The sequence below is a fragment of the Triturus cristatus genome, chromosome 9, assembly GCF_964204655.1.
Source record: "Triturus cristatus chromosome 9, aTriCri1.1, whole genome shotgun sequence".
NCBI classification, from domain to species: Eukaryota; Metazoa; Chordata; class Amphibia; order Caudata; family Salamandridae; genus Triturus; species Triturus cristatus.
In genome coordinates this window covers 870193442-870209463 of record NC_140592.1, presented here as the reverse complement: position 1 = coordinate 870209463, position 16022 = coordinate 870193442, and positions in this window count along the sequence as shown.

Here is a 16022-nt window from a genome sequence, read left to right as displayed (position 1 = left end):
ATAAAGGTCAGAAATGAGCGGAAAAAGGCAGAATAAAGGTCAGCAATCAGCAGAAAGAGGCAAGACAAAGGTGAGAGACAAGCAGAAAGAGGCAAGACAAAGAGTAGAAATGAGCAGAAAGGTAGATTAAGGGTCAGAAATGAGCAGATAGAGGGAAAGTAAAGTTCAGAAACAGTCAGGAAGAGGCAAAATACAGACCAGCAACGAGCAGAAAAAGCCAAACAAAGGTCAGAAATGTGCGGAAAAAGGCAGAATAAAGGTCAGCAATCAGGAGAAACAGGCAAGACAAAGGTGAGAGACGAGCAGATAGAGACAGAATAAAGGTCAGAAAAGAGCAGAAAGAGGCAGAATAAAGGTCAGCAACGAGCAGACAGGGGAAAGACAAAGGTCAGAAATTAGCAAAAAAGGGAAAATAAAGGTCAGCAACGAGCAGAAAGAGGCAAAACAGAGATCAGCAAAAAGAGGAAAAATAAAGGTTAGAAGCGAGCAGAAATAGGGAAAATAAAGGTGAGCAATGAGCAGAAAGAGGGAAAATAATGGTCAGCAAAAAAGCAGAAGGAGTAAAAATAGAGGTCAGCAACGCACAGAAAGAGGTTAAATAGAGATTAGAAATGAGAAGCAAGTGGCAGAATAAAGGTCAGCAATGAGCAGAAAGGGGAAAGACAAAGTTCAGCAATGAGAAGAAAGAGTCACAATAAAGGGCAGCAATGAGCAGAAAGAGGCAAGACAAAGATCAGAAATGAGCAGAAAGAGGTAGATTACGGGTCAGAATTGAGCAGAAAGAGGGACAATAAAGGTCAGAAACAGGCAGGAAGAGGCGAAATAGTGAACAACAACGAGCAGAAAAAAGCCTGATAAAGGTCAGAAATGAGCGGAAAAAGGCAGAATAAAGGTCAGCAATCAGCAGAAAGAGGCAAGTCAAAGAGCAGAAATGAGCAGAAAAGGTAGATTAAGGGTCAGAAATGAGCAGATAGAGGGAAAATAAAGTTCAGAAACAGTCAGGAAGAGGCAAAATACAGACCAGCAACGAGCAGAAAAAAGCCAAACAAAGGTCAGAAATGAGCGGAATAAGGCAGAATAAAGGTCAGCAATGAGCAGAAACAGGCAAGACAAAGGTGAGAGACGAGCAGATAGAGACAGAATAAAGGTCAGAAAAGAGCAGAAAGAGGCAGAATAAAGGTCAGCAACAAGCAGAACTAGGCAAAATAAATGCAAGAAAAAAACAGAAAAAGGCAGAATATAGGTCAGAAAGGAACAGAAAGAGGAAAAATAAAGGTCAGTATTGAGCAGAAATGGGTGAAATAGAGGCCAGCAATGAGCAGAAAGAGGCAAAACAGAGAATAGCAAAAAGAGGAAAAATAAAGGTCAGAAGCGGGCAGAAATAGGAAAAGTAAGGGTCAGCAATGAGCAGAAAGAGAGAAAATAATGGTCAGCAAAAAGCAGGAGGAGGCAAAATAGAGGTCAGCAATGGACAGAAGAGGTTGAATAGAGATTAGAAATGAGAAGCAATTGGCAGAATAAAGGTCAGCAATGAGCAGAAAGTGTCAAAATAAAGATCAGCAACGAGCAGAAAGGGGAAAGACAAAGGTCAGAAATTTGCAAAAAAGGGAAAATAAAGGTCAGCAACGAGCAGAAAGAGGCAAAACAGAGATCAGCAAAAAGAGGAAAAATAAAGGTCAGAAGCGAGCAGAAATAGGGAAAATAAAGATGAGCAATGAGCAGAAAGAGGGAAAATAATGGTCAGCAAAAAAGCAGAAGGAGTCAAAATAGAGGTCAGCAATGGACAGAAAGAGGTTAAATAGAGATTAGAAATGAGAAGCAAGTGGCAGAATAAAGGTCAGCAATGAGCAGAAAGGGGAAAGACAAAGTTCAGCAATGAGAAGAAAGAGTCACAATATAGGGCAGCAATGAGCAGAAAGAGGCAAGACAAAGATCAGAAATGAGCAGAAAGAGGTAGATTAAGGGTCAGAAATGAGCAGGAGGAAGGAAAAGTAAAGGTCAGAAACAGGCAGGAAGAGGCGAAATAGTGAACAGCAACGAGCAGAAAAAAGCCTAATAAAGGTCAGAAATGAGCGGAAAAAGGCAGAATAAAGGTCAGCAATCAGCAGAAAGAGGCAAGACAAAGGTGAGAGACAAGAAGAAAGAGGCAAGACAAAGAGCAAAAATGAGCAGAAAAGGTAGATTAAGGGTCAGAAATGAGCAGATAGAGGGAAAGTAAAGTTCAGAAACAGTCAGGAAGAGGCAAAATACAGACCAGCAACGAGCAGTAAAAAGCCAAACAAAGGTCAGAAATGAGCGGAAAAAGGCAGAATAAAGGTCAGCAATCAGCAGAAAAGGCAAGACAAAGGTGAGAGACGAGCAGATAGAGACAGAATAAAGGTCAGAAAAGAGCAGAAATAGGCAGAATAAAGGTCAGCAACAAGCAGAACCAGGCAAAATAAATGCAAGAAACAAGCAGAAAAAGGCAGAATATAGGTCAGAAACGAACAGAAAGAGGAAATATAAAGGTCAGTATTGAACAGAAGTGGGTGAAATAGAGGCCAGCAATGAGCAGAAAGAGGCAAAACAGAGATTAGCAAAAAGAGGAAAAATAAAGGTCAGAAGCGAGCAGAAATAGGAAAAGTAAAGGTCAGCAATGAGCAGAAAGAGGGAAAATAATGGTCAGCAAAAAGCAGGAGGAGGCAAAATAGAGGTCAGCAATGGGCAGAAGAGGTTAAATAGAGATTAGAAATGAGAAGCAATTGGCAGAATAAAGGTCAGCAATGAGCAGAAAGTGTCAAAATAAAGATCAGCAACGAGCAGAAAGGGGAAAGACAAAGGTCAGAAATTAGCAAAAAAGGGAAAATAAAGGTCAGCAACGAGCAGAAAGAGGCAAAATAGAGACGGGCAAAAAGAGGAAAAATAAAGGTCAGAAGCGAGCAGAAATAGGGAAAATAAAGGTGAGCAATGAGCAGAAAGAGGGAAAATAATGGTCAGCAAAAAAGCAGAAAGAGTCAAAATAGAGGTCAGCAATGCACAGAAAGAGGTTAAATAGAGATTAGAAATGAGAAGTAAGTGGCAGAATAAAGGTCAGCAATGAGCAGAAAGGGGAAAGACAAAGTTCAGCAATGAGAAGAAAGAATCACAATAAAGGGCAGCAATGAGCAGAAAGAGGCAAGACAAAGATCAGAAATGAGCAGAAAGAGGTAGATTACGGGTCAGAAATTAGCAGAAAGAGGGAAAATAAAGGTCAGAAACAGGCAGGAAGAGGCGAAATAGTGAACAACAACGAGCAGAAAAAAGCCTAATAAAGGTCAGAAATGAGCGGAAAAGGCAGAATAAAGGTCAGCAATCAGCAGAAAGAGGCAAGACAAAGGTGAGAGACAAGTAGAAAGAGGCAAGACAAAGAGCAGAAATGAGCAGAAAAGGTAGATTAAGGGTCAGAAATTAGCAGATAGAGGGAAAATAAAGTTCAGAAACAGTCAGGAAGAGGCAAAATACAGACCAGCAACGAGCAGAAAAAAGCCAAACAAAGGTCAGAAATGAGCGGAAAAAGGCAGAATAAAGGTCAGCAATGAGCAGAAACAGGCAAGACAAAGGTGAGAGACGAGCAGATAGAGACAGAATAAGGGTCAGAAAAGAGCAGAAAGAGGCAGAATAAAGGTCAGCAACAAGCAGAACCAGGCAAAATAAATGCAAGAAACAAGCAGCAAAAAGGCAGAATATAGGTCAGAAAGGAACAGAAAGAGGAAAAATAAAGGTCAGTATTGAGCAGAAATGGGTGAAATAGAGGCCAGCAATGAGCAGAAAGAGGCAAAACAGAGATTAGCAAAAAGAGGAAAAATAAAGGTCAGAAGCGAGCAGAAATAGGAAAAGTAAAGGTCAGCAATGAGCAGAAAGAGGGAAAATAATGGTCAGCAAAAAGCAGGAGGCAAAATAGAGGTCAGCAATGGACAGAAGAGGTTAAATAGAGATTAGAAATGAGAAGCAATTGGCAGAATAAAGGTCAACAATGAGCAGAAAGTGTCAAAATAAAGATCAGCAACGAGCAGAAAGGGGAAAGACAAAGGTCAGAAATGAGCAAATAAGGGAAAATAAAGGTGAGCAACGAGCAGAAAGAGGGAATATAATAGTTAGCAATGAGTAGAGCGAGGCAAACTAGAGGCCAGCAATAGGAAGAAAGAGGTCAAATAGCAGATCAGCAACATGCAGAAAGTGACAAAATAAACGTCAGGAACAAGCAGAAAGAGGTAAACCTGAGGCCAGAAATAGGCAGAAAGAGACAAAATAGAGATCAGCAACGATCAGAAAAAAGCTGAATAAAGGTCGGCAATCAGCAGAAAGAGGCAAGACAAAGGTGAGAAACGAGCAGAAAGAGGCAGAATAAAGGACAGAAAAGAACAGAAAGAGCGCAAATAAAGGTCAGGAACAAGCAGAAAGAGGCAAAATAGTGATCAGCAAAAAGAAGAAAAATTAAGCTCAGAAATGAGCTGAAAGGGGCAGAATAAAGGTAAGCAATTACCAGAAACAAGCAGAGAAATGCAGATCAAAAACTAGCAGAAAGAGGGAAAAGAAAGGTCAGCAATCAGCAGAAAGAAGAAAATAGAGGCCAGCAATGAGCAGAAAGAGGCAAAATAGAGATCAGAAGAAAGAGGCAAAATAAAGGTCAGAAAAGAACAGAAAGAGGCAAAATTAAGTTCAGAAACAAGCAGAAAGAGGGAAAATAAAGGTCAACGATGAGCAGAAAGAGGGAAATAAAGGTCAGCAACAAGCAGAAAGAAGCAAAATATGAGCAGAAAGAGGAAAAACAAAGATCAGAAACAAGTAGAAAGAAACAAAAGAAAGGACAGCAATTGACAGAAAGAGACAAAATAGAGACCAGAAATGAGTCGAAAGAGGCAAAATTAAGGCCAGTAACGAGCAGAAAGAGGGAAAATAGAAATCAGAAACTAGTAGAAAGAAGCAAAATAGAGGTCAGAAACTAGCAGAAAGAGGCAAAACAAAAGCCAGCAATGAACAGAAAGAGGCAACATAGAAATGAGCAGAAAAGGCACAATAGACAACAGAATTTAGCAGAAAGAGGCAAGACGAAGGTCAGAAAAGAGCAGAAAGAGGCCGAATACAGGCCAGAAATTAGGTGAAGAGGCAAAATAAGGCCAGCAATGACCAGAAGGAAGCACAATATAACTCAGTTACGAGTAGAAAGAGGTCAAATAGAGATGAACAATAGGCAGAATGAGGCAAAATAAAGGTCAGATATCAGCAGAAAGTGGCAAAATAGAGACCAGAAATGAGCAGAAAGAAGCAAAATAAAGGCCTGCAATGAGCAGAAAGAGGCAAAATAGAGATCAGAAATGAGCATAGAGAAGCAAAATAGAGCTCAGATACGAGCAGAAAAGGCAAAATAAAGGTCAGCAACAAGCAGAAAGAGGCAAAATAGGGAACAGAAATGAGCAGAAAGAGGGAAATTAGAGGTTAGAAACTAGCAGAGTGAGGCCAAATAAAGGTCAGAAATTAGCAGAAGAAGCCAAATATAGGCCAGCAATGACCAGAAAGTGGCAAAAAAATAGGTTAGCAATGAGCAAAAAGAGGCAAAATAAAGGTCAGAAGTGAGCAGAAAAAGGCAGAAAATTAGCAGAGAATGTGCAGAACCCACTCAGGTACTAATTTACCTACTTACGGAACAACTCAGACATCCTCACATGCACTCACAGACCCAGTCAGACACCCATGCATCCACTTACAGAAACACTAATACTCTCTCTCACTCACTCACAGATCTACTCTGGACTCACACCATGACTCACAAACCCACTCAGAAACTCACACACTGACTTACAGCCCCTCACAGACCCATTCAGCCACTTATGCAGTCACTCAGACTGAGTGACACACTCATGGAGGCACTGACAAACCCACTCAGACACGTTCATACCCACTCACAGACCCACTCAGACACTCACATGCACACTCACAGACCCACTTAGAATCAAGCATCCACTCACAGATCCACTCCTACACTCTTGCCCCCACTCACATACCTAGTGAGACACTCATGCACCCTTTCACAGACCCATTTAGACACTTATGCACTCACTCATAGGCTGACTCACACACACATGAAGGCAGTTGCAAACCTACTCAGACGCTCTCACACCCACCAACAGACCCACTCAGACACTCATTAAGACACTCATGTACCCACTCAGACATTCACACACCCACTTAGAGACCTACTCAGACACTCAAGCACCTACTCACACACCCAGTGAGACACTCAGACAGCTACTCCCAGGCCCTCTTAGACACTCACACACCCACTCACATACATTGAGAAACTCACAGAGACACTCACACACCCACTGAGACACTCATGCATCCAGTCACACATTCACTCTTAATGGTTACAGGTTACACTTAGGAAATAAAATTAAAACATCTTAGAAATTCACTTAAAAACAAAGGTTACAGGGACGTGATAGTTAGGAAATAGAATTTAATAAGCCGTAGTAATTCACTGAGAAAAACAAAGGTTACAGGGACGTTATAGTTGGGAAATAAAATTTTAAAAGCCTTAGAAATTCTGTGAAAAAACACAAAGATTACATGGATGTTATTGTTAGGCTCTGATTTCAATTATACAAAACCATAGCAATTCAGCAGTTACAGTTACCTGAGCTTACTATAACTTATACCTCTGGAATGCACTGCTTATGAATTCCCATAATACATAACTCATGACATGGTCAGTGACATCACTGATGACATCACTGATAAAATCTCAAATGGCAAAACTGATAACTTCATCAAGTGAGAGTGAGAGTAAGTGATTTTAAGAGTCTATGGGTGCTAAACATATAAACTAACCTATTACAAAAGTTAGAATAGCACACTAACTGTACCATTATAGAGTGTTACTATCTCTAAGATGTGTGATCGGAGTGGGTATGTGATTGTCTCTACCAGTGTGTGAGTTGGTGTGTGAGTAGCTGTATAGGTGTGTAAATAGGTATGTGAGTAGCTGTGTGGGTAAGTGAGTTGGTGTGTGAGTGGCTATGTTGCTGAGTGAGTGAGAATGTCAGTGGCTGTATGAGTAAGTAAGTGGCTTTGTGAATGACTGTATGGGGAGCCACTTGTAGAAAACTGCAGGGGGACTCCAAGCCCCATAACACCCTGGTACCGTGCCTGGAGGTGCTGACGCTGTTTGTGCACCCGGAGGCACTTTAAATCTCACCGTGGCACCTGCTCCATGGGAGCCACTAGCAGAACGCCGCAGGGGAACTCCAAGCCCCATAATGCCCTGGTACCGCGCCTGGAGGCGCTGATGCTGCTTGTGCGACCAGAGGCACTTTAAATCTCACCGTGGCACCCGCTCCGCGGGACACGCGTGGACTTGCAGGGGGGCGAAGCCCAGGCCAAGGGCGGCCCCGTCCTCACCCATCAAAGAGCAGAGAAGACTGGGCTGGGCCCACCCTCTGACGACAGAGACGGGGCGCAGAATTCACATCCTCAAAGGTACTGTTCATTTTCACAGCCCATCTTGCTAAGTATTCTCTAATGGCTAAACGTCTCAAAAGTAAGGCGGCTCGCACATCCTTAGGGGCAGGTATTGTGGGGACCCTTGATGCCTTTTTGACATGAGAGGAAACCGTATTGACTCATGAAAGACAGTTAACAGAAAAAAGACTGTAGCTGGATAACCTGGTGAACCACAAAACGTCTTCATTAGGGGAGATAAGGAGGGCCAAATCTCCCGCAGGCGTCCATATAAATCCTGTATGCCTGCAAAATGAGATAGCACCCACGGATAGACCTGGGGGGAACCGGACCCTGTGATTTAGACTCTAGGAGCCTCCACTCATACCTTCTCAGACATTTCAGGTACGGGGGTGGCGGCAGTGGGGTATGAAGACATGCCAGTGCAGGAGGCATCCTGCTCCCTAGGGATCTTGCCCACTGCGCCCTTCACCTCCCCGCTCTCACTAGAAACACTAACAAAACCAGGGCCCAGGACAAGAGAGGCTGCAACTAGATCTAAGAAGCACCTAAGAGTTAGCCCAAGGGGGGGCAGGTTCGGCCTCAACAACCAATGATGAACCGCCGGCTAAACGGTCCAGGAGCATTGCCCCAAAAAGACCAAAGCAGAAGCCAAGATAAAAACAGCCACTTCTCAAACAATCTTATGAAGATCTTTCGGCTGTGGGAGGGGAAACAAGTCATCCTATACTACAAAGTTCAGACCCGAGCCCTCCGATACCTGATTGCAATAATGATCACTGGAGATGACTTGAGACATTGGTCACTGTATTGTTGGATCCCCTACTTTGTAAACTACGGTCAATTGAGGAGAAACTCTCGGTGATTGTACAGTCAAATAGTATGTCAGCCAATACAACTAATATATGGGAGTGTTGCTGTATTCCTCCTGTTCAAGTAGCGGCTGTGTGGTGCAGGGGGTAGCGGGAGGGGTGAACCCGTGACAAAGATCCCAGTCTTCAGGGCCAGACTGGGAACCAAAACCGGCCCTTCTTATTACCTCCAACAGGCTCTGACCCCCAGTTAACCCAACGAACTGAAAGGGGAAATGACATGGTAAATTATACACCCCACCCTCACATTGCAGGAACCCATCCCAAAATGCAACCTGGGATTGCGTGTGTAAGGAACCCAAGGGCTAGGGAGGTAGGACCAGATACGGCAGAGCTGGAGAGCCGGCAGCACACTCCAAAAGAGGGGCGTTGAATCTCAACAATTGAAGAGAGGGGAAAACAGGTTAGTGGCCCCCCACAGCACAGAGTTCCCAGTAATAGATCTTCCGCCGGCAAGCTGCCCATATACAGTGGTTTTGACAGGTGTTCCTGGACATAGTAACGCACAAGACGAGTCCACTCCTCAGTTGATCAATAAAGTGGCGCAATGGATGTGCAAGTATGCCATATTTAACATCAAGGAGTATCGGCACATCCTTATGGCGAGGAGGGTGTCTTGGATTGGGAAGTTGAGGAAAGCTTTCTCAGGGGACTGGGTCATCATCACATTCAGACACCCAGAGTTGGCACGCAGGATCCTCTTGTACTCAGCTGGTGCATTCGACATAGAGTCCAGCATTAAACCACTGCCCTTGTTTTTTTTTTTTTATAGATCGGGGCCTAGTATTAATCACATACACTGCCACGCTGGACAGGATCAGGGAACTAGGTGGGCTGCTAGGACTGGGGCGGTATCTAATGCATTCGCACCATTGAGGGACCTGAAGGACATTGACTGACTATCACACAGGGAGAAATGGGGAGGAGATAGCGATAGTCACTCGGTCAAAATTGGTAGGGCAGAGTGGAGCGTGGAACCCTATATAGGGATAACAATGCCATCACCGGCTAAGACCAGGGAATCTGATAACCGGGAAACAAACCTGGTTGGTGGGCCAGCAAGCCCGTGGAGCAGTATTGGGCCTACTGGCCCAAGTGTGGGGAGTAGTGGAGGAGACATAAAAATCATCTTGTGGAACATAGCGGGATTATCTAGCAAATTTGGGGAGGAGCAATGGCTCAACTATGTGAAGGAGTTCCACATAATATGCTTTCAGGAGACATGATATGAGACAAGTAAGACATTTATTTTTTATTGAAGGTTATAAACCCTTCATTTCCCAGCAGTTAATTCAGCATCCGGTAGAGCAAAGGGGGGCCTGATTAAGTTTATAGATTTGAGAATCCAAGGTAGTTGGAAGAATCTGGCCTGGGACTCAAACGTCGCCCAAGGAGTAAAATTCTCAAATAATTCCTTTAGGGTAATTTTAATACATTTTTACAATGCAATGCCAAATTTGCAGGGTGCGTTTAGTCTTCATGAACTAATAATATGGCTAGAAAAGACACGAGAGAAAGGGCGGACTCAATCACAATTGATTCTAGCAGGAGATTTTAACTGCCACTTGTGCCCTCACCTGAGGATGGCACAGGGTGATTGGCTATCCTGCCCACAAAGGAAGGCCCCCACCTGGAGCATACTCAGGTGGGAAGAGAACTGACTGGTCTTTTATACTTCTATGGGCTTGCCTACAAAATGGATGTGATCAGTAACAAAAAGGGTAGTCTGGTTCATCCTACATTTTTATAGAGAGAGGTTGCCATTAGTATATTGATTTTATTTTTGCTTCCCCTATACTAAAAAGAGGTGCACTGAAGTTTGATGTTCAACATAGTGTGTTCAGCAATCACAATCCACTCACTTTAGTGCTCAAAACACAGTCGCACTTGCAAGTGTCAAATAGACAGGAAAGGTGCTCGGAAATTGCCGTAACGGATCAAGGTAGAAGGCTTAGATGGGCTCAGGTTGACACTGTTGCTTTTAATGCTTCCCTATTTGATAGCGGCCAGCAGGAAATATTGAAATGCCTAGATTTAGGAGTGGAAGGGGTGGAATTAATAGAGGATTTCACAAATATTTCAAACCTGGTGGAAAACTTGTTGAAATCCCCCTCACGTGAGTTTAGTGGGGACCCCCCAAGGTGGTTAGTCAGTGCTCGGAGGCCTTAAGAAAGCTAAAAGGGGCACTTAAGCAGAAACCCAGAGACAGGGAACTGGTGGCTGCCTGTCGCTTAAGATATAAACTTGCGGTCAAAGGAAGAAAGGGCAATCTACAACGTGCTGCCTGGGAAGAACTCACTGAGGCGGCTGAATTGAAGGACTCTGCCCGCTTCTGGAGAGTAATTAACAACCCCAGTTTCTCGGACCCGAACAAACCAGGGCTAAGTAACAATATCTTGCCAGAGCAATGGCAGCAGCATTTTCAGGGCCTGTATAATCACCTTCTCAGTCAGTCAGGGGGTCTGGACCACGCCCAGCGCCAGACCCCCTGGCCCCCGCGCTCAGCACCAGAACCCCCGCAGGACCTACGACTTCGCCACGCTCATCGCACTCAACACCGCCCGAACCCCCGGATGCTACCAAGCAACCCCACGACGCACCCACGGACCCTTCGTCTGCCGATCCTGCAACTTCTCCTGCCTCCGATCCTGCACCGCACCCGCCAGAACTGGAAGCAGTAACCACCTGAAGTGCATCCTGCTCAACACCCGCTCCGTCCACAGACACGCCGTCGAGCTCTGGAACCTCCTCGACACCGCATCCCCAGACGTCGCCTTCCTCACGGAAACCTGGATGAATGCCTCCTCAGCCCCCGACATCGCCATAGCCGTTCCGGACGGCTACAAGATCATCAGGAAGGACCGCGTCAACCAGACCGGAGGAGGCATCGCCATCGTACACAAGAGCACCATTCGCATCTCGGCTGACTCCATCGACACATTCGGCGCTGCCGAATACCTCCACTTCCAGGCCCGCACCGACCCCAAGACGACCCTCAGAGGCACCCTCATCTACAGACCCCCGGGACCGCGGGCACAGTTCTGCGATGACATCACGGACTTCATCAGCCCACACGCCCTCCACTCCACCGACTACATCCTCCTCGGGGACCTCAACTTCCACCTGGAGAACAACAACGACCACAACTCCACCACCCTGCTGGACAACCTCGCCAACCTCGGACTCAAACAACTGGTCAACACCCCCACGCACCACGCCGGCCACACGCTCGATCCAATCTTCTCCTCCAGCAAGCACGTCTCCTTCAGTCACTCCACCGGGCTCCACTGGACCGATCACAGCTGCATCCATTTCAGCTTCACAAAGAACACGAAGCAGGCCCCACACCGAAACTGGAGCAAGATCACCGCCGACCAGCTCACCATCTCCCTCAGCCAGAACCCCCCCGGCAGGACAACGGACCCTAACACTGCAGCCTGCAACTTCACACAGTGGCTGTCCGCAAGCGCCGACAACCTCGCCCCACTGAAGGACCCACTTACCAGGCCCAGGAGCAAGAAGGCCCCCTGGTTCACCGACAAACTCATGGACTCCAAGAAGGCCTGCCGCACCCTGGAGAAGGCCTGGCTCCTCGACAAGACCGCCGACAACATGACCGCCCTCAAGCTCGCCACCCGCAGACATCACCATCTCATCCGCACCACCAAAAAGAAATCACTGAAGGAACGATTGGACAGGAACGCCCATGACAGCAAGGAGCTCTTCAACATCGTCAAGGAATTCTCCAACCCCAGCACTGGCAACAACGACATTGCCCCCTCACAGGACCTCTGCGACTCCCTCGCCTCGTACTTCCACCGCAAGATCGCCGACATCCACAACAGCTTCAGCGCACACCCCCCGCGCCCATCGGTCGAACCCACGCACCCAGCCACCACCCTCCAGACATGGACCGAGGTGACCCCTGAAGATACTACTCGCATCATGAACACCATCCACTCCGGATCCCCGACCGACCCATACCCTCACCACGTCTTCAACAAAGCGGCCCCCACCATCGCACCCCACCTCCGAGACATCATCAACGCCTCCTTCGACACAGCAACCTTCCCGGAGAGCTGGAAGCACGCCGAACTCAGCGCCCTGCTGAAGAAACCAACAGCGGACCCGGCCGACCTCAAGAACTTCCGCCCCATCTCGCTCCTTCCCTTCCCGGTCAAAGTCATCGAAAAGGTCGTCAACAAGCAACTGGCCGCCTTCCTCGAGACGAACGGATCCCTCGATCCATCACAGTCCGGATTCAGAACCAACCACAGCACCGAGACCGCCCTCATCGCAGCCACGGACGACATCCGAACCCTGCTCGACAACGGTGAAACAGCAGCACTCATCCTCCTAGACCTCTCCGCAGCATTCAATACGGTCTGTCACCGCACCCTAGTACAACGCCTCCACGACACCGGCATCCAAGGGAAGGCCCTGGACTGGGTCACCTCATACCTCTCCGGAAGAACACAGAGGGTACGCCTGCCTCTGTACCGCTCGGAGGCCACCACAGTCATCTGCGGCGTCCCGCAAGGATCATCACTCAGCCCTACGCTCTTCAACATCTACATGAAACCTCTAGCGGCCATCGCTCGCCAACACAACCTGAACATAATCTCCTACGCTGACGACACCCAGCTGATCCTCTCCCTCACCAGAGACCCCGACACCGCCAAAGCAAACCTCCACGAAGGGATGAGAGATGTCGCCGAATGGATGAAAGACAGCCGCCTAAAGCTGAACACGGACAAGACAGAAGTCCTGATCCTGGGATCATCACCCTCCGCGTGGGACGATTCCTGGTGGCCCCCGGCCCTAGGCACCGCACCCAAACCAACAGACCACGCACGCAACCTGGGCTTCATCCTGGACTCCACCCTTTCAATGACCAGACAAGTCAACGCCGTCTCCTCATCCTGCTTCCTCACACTCCGCATGCTCCGCAAGATCTTCCAATGGATTCCGACCGAGACGATGAAAACGGTCACCCAGGCCCTCGTCACCAGCAGGCTGGACTATGGAAACGCCCTCTACGCCGTAACAACAGCCAAACTTCAGAAGAGACTCCAGCGCATCCAGAACGCCTCCGTTCGACTCATCCTGGACATCCCTAGACGCAGCCACATCTCGAGCCACCTCAGAGACCTGCACTGGCTCCCGGTCAACAAAAGGATCACGTTCAGAATCCTCACCCACGCACACAAATCCCTCCACGACCTGGGCCCAAGGTACCTCAACGACCGCCTGACCTTCTACACACCCACCCGCCAGCTACGATCCGCGAACCTGGCCCTCGCCGTGGTCCCCCGCTTCCAGAGAGTCACCGCCGGAGGAAGATCGTTCTCCTATCAGGCTGCGAAGACATGGAACTCCCTGCCGGTCCACCTGCGGCTGACCCGGGACCACCTCGCCTTCAGGAAACAGCTCAAGACCTGGCTGTTCGAGCAGTAGCAGACCCCACTCCCCAAGCGCCTTGAGACCCGTCCGGGTGAGTAGTGCGCGATATAAATGCCATGATTTATTGATTGATTGATTGATTGATTAAGCTGCAGACCCCAATTGCGCAACTAAGTAGCAACCCTGTTGTCTTCTCACTGGACGAAGTAACCCTAGGAAAAGAGGGTTTGATGAAGAATAAGGCATCGGGGCCAGATGGGATCCCACCGGACCTCTTTCGTTCCAACAGTGAGGTCTGGGCCCCACTTCTAACTAGGGTTCTGAATGCAGCAATAAACCCAACCATGCCAGCATCCAGGTCTTTCGCTATCATTGTGCCAATTTTTAAGAAGGGCAACAGGGACAGTCCACACTGCTATCGGCCAATATCCCTGATAGATGTCGCAGCGAAGGTCCTGTGGTGGGTGATTTTAAACAGGTTGATGGATTGGGCAGAGGAGACACAAATTATCACAGACGCGCAATATGGGTTTAGTCCGGGGAAATCTACTGTAGACCAATGTCTTAACCTGTACCTCATCATCGCAAAATACACTGTAGTGAAGGCTGAGGCTCTATACTTAGCCTTTATAGTAGGCCTGGGCGGTAAATTTCGTTCCGTTCGCGGAATTTGCGAAATTTTTTCATTTTTGCGTTCCGCGGAGAGCGCGAAAATGTCAAAACTTTCGCAACCTACCGCGAAACCGAAGTATTTTTCTTGTTTGTGCTTTAAAAATGCATTCTCGCGCGCGTGATCGCGACTTACTGGGTCCCTGCATTCGCCGATGAGTTTTCCTATCCGTTCGCGCGCGCCGCAAGATGTTGGATTGTTGGTAGCCGGTCGCGCTTTCCCGCAAGAGTTTGCGATCGCGAACGCGACAATGCGATCGCGAACAGGAAATAACCATCGCGAGCAAGATGGCCGCGCCCATTAGCGACCGCATGGGCAAGTTGGAGATATATTTCCCCGCGACCACGCAAAAACACATCGCGAACGGGCGGGAAAAGCAATCTCCGCATCTTCGTGAAAGTTTTGCATGCTCGCGGAGATTTTGTGTAATTTCATGATAATTTGAGAAAGTCAATTTCGCAAATTCCGCCCACCCTTACTTTATAGACCTCACCCCGGCCTTTGACCGAGTGAATCGCACTAAGCTGTGGGCTTTAATGAGGGACCTCGGGGTAGACACAGCAATAATAAACATCCTCCAGTCACTGCACTCCAACACAACAGCAGCTGTAAGATGCACGAAGGAGGGGAAGGTAATGGAGCATTTTAAGTGTTCTAGCGGGATCAGACAAGGATGCATTTTAGCAGCATTCTTGTTTACTGTATATATTAACAGTCTTGACGCTACTTTGCTCAACATTGAGGCAGACCTCCCGAGAATAGGCGATAGAACATTTCCGGTTCTGCTTTATGCAGATGACACGGTGCTTCTTGCCCGCACCCCACACAGTTTGCAGCTTTTAATTGACAGCTTTGTGAAATTCATGGCTAATCTGGATATGTCCTCTAATCTCGCAAAATCATATGTTATGGAGATGGGAATGAGGCCTAGCAAATCTTATAATTACACCATAGGCTCATATACCTTAGGCAAAGTCCCAGCTTTTGCATATCTTGGCATGTTTTTTGATAATCGCCTGAACTTCAAACATTTAATAGAGGAAAAGTGCCTGACTCTGAACAGGTCCACAGGTTCAGTCGCAAATTTGCACAGAGGCTAGGGTGTTGGACACCAGGCATGATTTTAAAGTTAAATAACTCTATTTGTTGCGCCAAAGTCTTGTATGGAAGTGGATAATATGCCCCTAAGCTTTTTGCCACTATCCTGGCTCGTAGGTTGAACAGGGTGATAACCACTCTAATTTACCGTGACCAAACAGGGTTCATACTATGTTCAATTTGACAGAACATCAGCACACCTTCATAATTGACTGAACGCAGTGAGAGATGTCCCCCATACTCTGACGGTCATCTCCACTGATCCGGAGAAGGCATTTGATTCGATCAACTAGCCTTACCTCTTTGAGGTACTAAGTTGATTCAGCTTTGGCCCCAGCTTTTGTAGAAGGGTAGCCTTCCTGTATTTAGAACATATGGCGGCAGTGAGGATTAGTGGGGTGACGTCGGCATCATTCCCACTAGGGTGGTGAACCAGCCAAGGCTGCCTTGGCTGTCTGCTGTCCCCTCTGTTATCTGTTAGGTAAGGGGGTCGATTGAGGGAG